The sequence below is a fragment of the Drosophila willistoni genome, unplaced genomic scaffold (genome assembly GCF_018902025.1).
Source record: "Drosophila willistoni isolate 14030-0811.24 unplaced genomic scaffold, UCI_dwil_1.1 Seg183, whole genome shotgun sequence".
Taxonomy (NCBI): Eukaryota; Metazoa; Arthropoda; class Insecta; order Diptera; family Drosophilidae; genus Drosophila; species Drosophila willistoni.
This window is the reverse complement of record NW_025814144.1, coordinates 469316-479042: the sequence shown is the minus strand read 5'-3', so window position 1 is coordinate 479042 and position 9727 is coordinate 469316.

Here is a 9727-nt window from a genome sequence, read left to right as displayed (position 1 = left end):
AGTCTACCCCTATTATCATATCAACTCTACCAGGTTTATTAAAGGTGTGGTCAGCTAGCACGTAAGTTTACCATTGTAACATATAAACATTTTGCTATTCTCAATGGAGGAGCTTTCATTAATTGCGGCAATACAATTGCTTCAACCTTAAGAAGTTTTTTTTTTTTAAGAATCACCCGACTTTATTTCAATATTTACCTTATACTTAGACGTTCTAGTTTTTGTTCAAGATATGCCACTTATTTCCGTTTGTTTCTTGATCTTGGGTAATTGTAACATTTTAGCGGTTTCTTCAGATAAAATAGTGCTCTGACAACCACTATCAAATAAGGCTATTAATGTGGCCAACAGTTTTAGTTGTGCCGTGACGCAAGTATTTACCCTCTCCTGTTTTTCCCCAAAATGAAGAAGGAAATGGTGTCGCTTGATGCACAATGAGCAGACCATTTCATTAGCGCATCTCTTCTTGCTTGAATGCTTCAAACACCTTGTACACAATTGTACTTTTTTGGCTATTTCCACCCTTTTGTTAGGTGTTAGCGCTTTAAACTTATAGCACAGAAGTGCGCTATGCCAGAAACCTTTGCAGATCGGACAACTATCTTTTAACACAGCAACCGAGGTTTTTGTAGCGGTTTTTTTCTTTTCCCATGGCACTTAGCGAACAATATCTTTGCTCTAAGTATTCCATGACATCAGATAGCAATTGTATCTGCCTGGTTTTTTCTAATCTGACTCTCGAATAATTGCAGAGCCTCTCTGTCGAATTTCCAAAGTATGAGTTGTGCAAATATTATTCTGATGAAGTTTATCGCACAAATTTGTTTAATTTAAATTAAATGCACTGACTCATTAAGTATGTCAATCACTCCCTTTACACTTTTTGCGGATTCATTGTTGATCATCGGTAAATCAACGATCCGACGTAATTATACTCCGATTATTCTCATACCGCTTGGTTAACAGTTCCCAAGCGGCACTATAATTGTCAACTGAACCTGACAATAGATGAGCTACCATGCTCCTCGCTTCCCTTTAACGCGGATTTTAAATAGTTCATTTTAAAAGTAAGGCTTAGATCCTCTCTTTTTTCAATCAGTTCCGCAAATAATTCCACAAACAGGTCCCATTATCTAGGTTCTATAGAAAATCGGGTACCTGTATTTTTGGCACCTCCAGTCGTTCGCCTCTTACAGTAACATTCTCAATTTTCAAATCGTTTTTTCTGATCGTTTATTTTCTCTTCTAATGCTACCAAGGTATTTCATTATATATAAGTTCATCTCTATAAGCTTGGCACATCTGTAAATTCCTGAACAAGATTTTTTTTTTTCGTACATAACTCTTTGCTCACCATGCCCAAATATAATAGATTAATGTATCTATAACTATTTTAATTTATATCCTATCTGATAATCCGGTCGTTGACAACGTACGCCACTGCTGTCCGCCAAGTAGAGTTTGCCAGGTAGGGTTTGCCGATAGTCTGCTGCTGCTTGTTTGCCAATGGGTAGGGATTGCCGATAGTTCGCTGGTAGCTCGACGTTTCTTTACAATCGTCTCGCCTCCACTATCTATCTTGTTGCTCTGCTGCTGTTTCTAGTTGCCGACTTGCAACTATATATAGATTTACACCAGTTAAGTTCTTCGATATTTGGGCTTTGAATACGCCACACACAAGAAAAAAAACACTCCAGCCGCTGAAATTACTACAATTGCTCCACTAGCCGAACTGCCTTTAAAATCGGACATATTTTTATTTTGCTACCTATAACTGATCTTAGCATTTACACTTGCATAAGAATCCAGACTTTAAAGAGCTGATTCAATCTCTGAGTCTCTTACCACTGGTGAAAAACTGCAGAGTTCCTTTTACTCGAACGACCAAAATGAATAGAGAATTTAATTTACCGCAAACTAAACCAGAGGGCCGGGCTAACTTCGACCGCGTCAAAGAGGGCCGGGCTAACTTCGACCGCGTCAAAAAGGGCCGGGCTAACTTCGACCGCGTCAAAGTTTGTATACCCTTGCAACTTTTTTGGTAACTCTTTCCATACCTAACAAATGTTAAATTAAAAAGCAATCGCGTCAAAAGTAACGAAGTTATTGACAAAAGTCACTGTTTTCGTTCCTATAGCAGCTTCATGATATAGTCACCCGATCTTCATCAAATTTGGCACAATGGTTTATAGGTGCCCACTTCTCACTAGACCGACTGAGGGGTGAGCAGACAAATCATAATACTATAGTTACCTATTAACTAAATAGGAAAGGATAGATGTTTTAAGTACCAAATGCAAGATCCATACTCTAAAATAGGACTGACAAACGAAGTAAAAAGAAGTTTGGTTGAAAAGGTATTGTTAAATTCTTTTGACCTTCTTTTATAAATTCGAGAACACTCATGGATTTGCCACCCGTGGTGGTAATAAAGATGGTAAAGTAATTTATGGTCCATATACGCCCAAATCATTCATATTACTTAGACGTTCCAAAGGACCATTATTTATTTAGAAAATAAGTGCCAGTAGAGGGGAGTTACGAAAGAAAGTCATTACCTTACATTTTTTCGTAGTGTTAAGATTTAATAAATTAAACTGGCACCAGGATTGAATTAAAACTTTAGCAGGGCATATATTACCAATGTAAGCTGCCACAGCCGACTCAGAAGTATCAGCAGCAAGTGATTGCGATGAGGCACTACAGTTAGTGGAGGCGGAGGAGCATTGGGATCCGCAAGTGATTGAGAGCCAGCATGATCCTGTGATTGATCAGAGTTCCCGTGAAGGATAGATAGAGGTACACCAGGGGTACTTTAATCTGAAAAGAAGAGCATAAAGAGGGACAAAAAGATAGTGTAGGCGAAAGTAAAATGGGCGATGATGTTGTAGAGAGTGCTGGCGACTGCTTACGAGGCAACTCAAGGGTACATTTCTTGGGCAACTTCTCAGAAGGTGGAACAAACTTGAAATGCGACAATAAATGTACGTTAGAGTCACACTCGTTAGACAGCTGTTTGGCCAGTTTGTTTAAAAAAAGAAACTTCAAACGAAGATCCCTATACATACGGCTAAAATCAAGCGCATTAAGCCAAGCTCAGGCTTAGACACAGACAAACCAGAAAATTTGTCGTAGTCGCGGCCATTGAGGCCAGCACATTTTAAGTGAATAAGATTATCGCAAAGCCAACAAGATATTGTTCTATACTGATCATCAAAACGATCAGAATGCTTGCAAGTAGGTAGACAACAAGCCATTGAAAAGCCGAAAGAAACACAAGGCAAAAAAAAAAATAATAAATTTATATATATAAGAATATATAGAAAAATTTAAATACACAGCACAAAGATAATTTATCGATAAGAAATAAATAATTACAAATAAAACAAAGAGAACAGCTAAAGTGCACAGCACAATAAAGAGTATCAGCGAAACACACCCAATACTGGGAACAACACATATTGATGCTGCGCATGCACCGCTAGAACCTCAATTGTTTCATTGAACATCGTACAAATGTATTAATTCCAACAAATCAGAGTTCCCGTGAGGGATAGATTGAGGTACACCAGGGCTTGTAATGGGTACTTCAATCTGAAAACAATATTGTAATTTGCAATAAACGACGATGTTAATGAGAAATTAACTCAAGAACATAGGTTTCAATGTAACAAAATAAAACAAAAATTGAAGACTGTCGTTGAAGACAAGATTTAACAATATCGCAATAAGACGAAATATTGTTTAAACAATAAGAGAAGACCAAAATCATATAGCAGAATTCGATGAGGACCAGCTAGAAGGTTTAGACGAGTCTAAGCCAATGATAGACATTGATACAGAAATTGATAGCGAAATCGAAACATTACAGGAAAATACAATGCCTGACCAGGTTACCCTAGATAGGGAATATGTGAAGCAGGTTTCCTCTTCCATCCTGAATTTGATGCCAACAAGTTGTCATTCAATAGGTTCTTGACAGCATTAAGAATTGTCGAACGAAACCAAATGTAACCAGGAAGATTTGGCTCGTCAAAGGTGAATCAACCGACGTATTAAAAGCCAAACTGTTAAACATAAAACAGAAAGGCAAAACGGCATCGCAATATGCAACCGATATAGACATATCAATATACATATATAGATAGCTTGCGAAAACAACTTGAGGCTGCCTATATTGACGATGGCCTAGACCCTGATAATGCCGAAAATTCTCAACAAAAAGTCCATAGCTGCCATGGTTGAGAAGTGTAAGAATGAAAAGCTAAAAGTCGCGCTAGAAGCTGGTAACTTCGTCACTTTTAATGATGCAATGGGTAAATTGCACCACTGAAATGACTGGAAGTGCTAGCACAGAACTATTTCAGCGCGGACAACCTAAGTCTTAATAATTTCGTATCATTTAAGAATGTTAAAAGAAATAAGAAAATAACATTCTGAATTGATACCGGTGCAGACATTTCTATAATAAAAGAAAAGCAGTCCTCGGTAGATGAGTTGTCTAAGTGGCCCAGTCATTTAGTCAACTGAACAACGAGGATCCGGGTTCGAATCCCAGGCTAGTGTATGGATGTAGTTTTCGTCTAAGCCGAAGGCCTTAGTTGCCAGTGCTTGTAAAATATAGTTAGGTTGATAGTTTATAACTATATCCTATACTTTAATAATAATAATAATAAAAGAAAATTCTGATCTATTCCATGACATACAAGTAAATAGAACTATAGACATTGGAGGCATAGGAGAAGGAGTAATAAACTCCAAAGGCCTAGTCTCAATTGAATTGCAGACAGATAAATATATTATTCCATACGAATTTCATCTGCTTCATTTAGATTTCGCAATCCCATGCGAAGGAATAGGATTAGATTTCATAAAAAGTTTTAATTGCAAATTAGATTACAATAATTCAGAAGACTGGTTTATACTTAGACCACGAAAATAAACGTACCCAATTTATGTTCCAATAACATTCAGTTCTGGTAATAACTCAACACTTCTACCAGCAACATCCCAAGTGGTACGCAAAATAGAGCTATCTTCAGCAGAAGATAACATTTAATTCCCAATCAGGAAATTAAACGGGTGTTTATGTTGCAAACACTATTGCAAAAGCCCAAAGTACTTTTGTCCGATTCTTAAATACCACAGTTAAATGCCAAGTAGTAGGCTTTAACATTATTAATAACAAAATATCGTCATGTTGCTTAAGAACTTTGTATGTCCGTTCAGCTGTATGTAATATTCCACGAACTGTTGCATTTATGTATTTCATCGCTCTATGCTCTTTAACCATTAAAGAGAACGCAGTACGCGCTGCTTCTTGTTTCTCTTTTTTCCTAATCGTCTGAACTATTTCCTCTCCATCGGCAATGTATTTAATGAGAGGGAATTTCTTGTGTTCCATGGGTAGAGCAAACTTTGGACCCTTTGCTAGTAATGATTTTATATCCGGCGGGAACTCCACCTCTGTCTCATTTACAAACCAATCGTAAGCCCTCTTGTTGTTAAAGAGACTAAAGTTCCGCTTGTTGTTTAGCTCTCATGTTTCATCCCATGATGTTCCCGCAATGTTGTTGTTAGACTTTCTACTGTTTCGTTCACTCTCCAAAAATGCACTTAGGCTCTGTTCGTCCAGCTGTTTACAAAGAGTTTTTGTTGTCGCAGCTAATTTGTTGTTGAGTCTTCAAACGGTATTATGTTTATGTTTCATAAGAAGGTGCAATATTTTTGTGTGAAGGAAATATGTGTATCTATCCAGCCGCCGAAATTACTACAATTGCTCCACTAGCCGAACTGCTTTTAAAATCGGCCGCATTTTTTTAGCATTTACACTTGCATAAGAAATCCAGACTTTAAAGAGCTGATTCAATCTCTGAGTCTCTTACCACTGCTGGGGTAAAACTGCAGAGTTCCTTTTCTCGAAGGACCAAAATGAACAGGGATTCCAGGAAGAAGGAAAATAACCCAATCTTCATTTGTTGAATTCAAATTATGAACTGATTTATTTACAAAAGTATGGAGCTTATACAGGGAATCTTAGACTATAGGAAGTAACAAATGTTCTTAGAAGATCTTATTCTAGTACGACTCAAACCCACGTAATCGCGGGTTGAAAAATTTTTTACTATTTTGGGCACGGCGTCGGCCACTTGACATCCTGCCGTTGTGATCTTTAGGGTTAGTTTAGAATTACTTTTGTTTTTTCACAACGTGTGTGCTGATTGTAATTCTAGTCATATGCTAGGTAGTTGTTTGTGACAAAGTACAGTTGTATTATATTTTCTTAATGCATCTGATTTGGCGAAGCCGCTTCAATAATTCAATCTGAAAAGAAGAGCATAAATAGTGACAAGATGATGGTGTAGGTGAAAGTAAAATGATAGAGAATGTAATAGAGAGGGCTGGCGATTGTTTATGAGGCAACTCAAGGGTACACTTTTGGGCAACTTCTCAGAAGGTGAAACGAACTTGAAATGCGAAAATAAATGTACTCTTTAGAGAGCTATTTCGACAGTTTGTTTACAGAAAGAAACTTTAAACGAAGATTCCTGTACATACGGCTACAATCTAGCTGCTGGTTGGCACAAGATGGGCAAGTCCATCGCATTAGGCCAAGCTCAGGCTTACTCACAGACAAACAAGAAAAATTTGTCATAGTCACGGCCGTTAAGGCAAGCACGCTTTAAGTGAATCAGATTATCGCAGAGTTAACAAGATATTGCTCTATACTGATCATCAAAACAATCAGGATGCTTGTAAGTAGGTAGACAACAAGCCACTAAAAAACAAAAGAAACACAAATTAAAAATATATAATAATATATACAAATTATATACACAGCACTAAGATAGTTATCGATACAAAATCAATAATTACAAATAAACAAAGAGACAGCTAGTGCGCACAGCACAAGAAAGAGTTCAAGAACAGTTATAAGCCAAGTTTTGAGAGGTGGGCGTTAAAAAACTGATTAACGCGGGAAAGAAGCTGAATGGTATGATCGGGGCGATGAGGGAGCAACAGCAGAAGCATTGACGAGATGTAAAAAACCAGAAACAGAAAGAAATAAATACACAAAAAAACCAAAGGGCCGGGGCTAACTTCGACCCGCGTCAAAGTTTGTATACCCTTGCAACTTTTTTGGTAAGTTTTTCCTTACTATAGCCATCAATGTGGAAAAACGTTTAAGCTAAAAGGGCTAATGTGTCCGAAAGAACGGCCTACAATCTTAGCATAGGAAATAACGAAGATATTGATCAAAGTCACTGTTTTCCACCGATCGTTCCTATGGGAGCTATATGATATACTAACCCGATCTTTATCGAATTTGGCACAGTCATTAACAGATATATTAAACTAACAAATGTTTAATTTGAAAGCAATCGCGTCCAATTGACAAAAGTCACTGTTTTCGAAAGATCGTTCCAATGGGAGCTATATGATATAGTACCGATCTTTATCAAATTTGGCACAGTCATTAACAGATATATTAAACTAACAAATTTTAATTTGAAAGCAATCGCGTCAAAAGTAACGAAGTTATTAAGAAAAGTCACTGTTCGTGACTTATACAAGCCCACATGCAAAATTTCAACTCTGTAGCTCTAACGGTCTAAGAGGAGTTTGCGTTGATCGGGACGGACGGACAGACGGACCGTCGGACGGACGGACGGACGGACAGACGGACGGACAGACGGACGGACGGACATGGCTATATGAACTCGTCTCGTTATGCTGATCAAAATATATATACTTTATATGGTCGGAGATGTTTCCTTCTATGCGTTGCACACTTCTGACCAAAATTAATATACCCTTTTTGCAAGGGTATAAAAATAATTATTTTGCCAAATTTTGCAATAAACAAAAGGGTGTCAAGCAAAACACATCGGCGAAAGCGTAATCGAACTAAGCACAATAAATAATTTAGAAAAAAACAATAAATATCGATAAAAAAAAAATCAGGAGCCATCAAAAATACGACCGTCACGTCAAAGAGCAGAAACTTATAATGAACCTAAAATCTCTTCGATTACTGAAATTCGATTACTAATAAAAACAATTGACATCACAAAGAAATCAGCATTGGATAGTCATCTTGGAAAATCGTCTTGAAAAATCGTCTTAGATATTCTTTGTTGAACTTGTTTTATCACTAACCTTTACGGCATTGTCCTAGACCTTGGTTATGTCGTTCATTAGTTGCTCCAGTAGTTTCATCTGATTTTTAATTGTGGCTTCGTCTCGCTTAATGATGTTTAATGTTTAGTCAATTACAGATGTCTGGTTTTTTAGCAAGGTCAATAAGTATTCTTCATTCGACTTAACTTTTCGTATGGTGCCTGCATCTCTGTTGCATACTTTAAGTCCAGCACACCAAATAAACCATTTGCAACGTTCCCAATTATATCTAAAGGCGATCTTTGTTGGCGTTCTATGTGAAGGAGATCACTTCATATACACAGCTCTGTGTTGACATGCTCGAAGTGTCTCGTCGGTTCACTAATATATTATAATTTTACAGTTCGCCCAATGCAAGATTGACACATTATCCTCTTTTAGAATTACCATTATGCCTTCTTTGACATTGTTTCTGTTTGTGTTTAGATTACATAAATAAGATAACAGTAAGACAAACATAATATAGAACAAATGGAAATGTATGTCAAGATTAGTATGTAACCCGATTATGGATATCGATGGCTCATCAGTCATAAGTAGATCTGATATGGTCGGCAGTTAATAATAAAGACCTAGTTAATTAAGCTGCTATGGTAAGCTATTATCAAATAAAGACGTTTTTTGCTGACCTGGTGAGCGCTATATTTTTACTATAAAAGAAATGCATTATTCTTAGTAAGATCAGGTACCAATTGGAGCTACATCGGATGTACATCGCTGTGTCTTTGGCCGCCACCTCTACCTTTGTAATCTCGCTCCGAAGTCCACCCAATTTATGTGTTGTGTAGTAGAAACGTCCAATATTTATATTTGAGTTCGAAATATTATTAAGAGGCACAAATAGTTCTTTTTGGTTTAAGCTCAGTTTATTGAATAATCTTAATTCTGTTTCAATTGTTTAGCTAAGACGGCGTAGCTGCGCTGCTAGATATGCAGGCAGAGGAGCGGTATGCTTATGTATAAACATATTTATGTATAAATGTATAAATGTTTACATAAAAGTATGTATGTATATATGCCGCCGCAGCGGGAGAGTGAGGATATATCATATTGCATATTGGGCCAGAGCGGCCGCGCGTGTTATATTTGCCGACACAGCAATTGTCCAGCACCATGCACTCATGGGTAGTCATGTTGCTTAAGAAGCAAATGCACTTGAATGTTGCGCACATAGTCTACCCCTATTATCATATCAACCCTACCAGGTTTATTAAAGGTGTGGTCAGCTAGCACGTAAGTTACCATATACCAATACAATTGCTTCAACCTTAAGAAGTTTTTTTTTTAAGAATCACCCGTCTTTATTTTAATATTTACCTTATACTTAGACGTTCTAGTTTTTGTTCAAGATATGCCACTTATTTCCGTTTGTTTCTTGATCTTGGGTAATAGTAACATTTTAGCGGCTTCTTCAGATAAAATAATGCTCTGACAACCACTATCAAATAAGGCTCTTAATGTGGCCAACAGTTTTAGCTGTGCCGTGACGCAAGTATTTACCCTCTCCTGTTTTTCCCCAAAATGAAGAAGGGAATGGTGTCCCTTG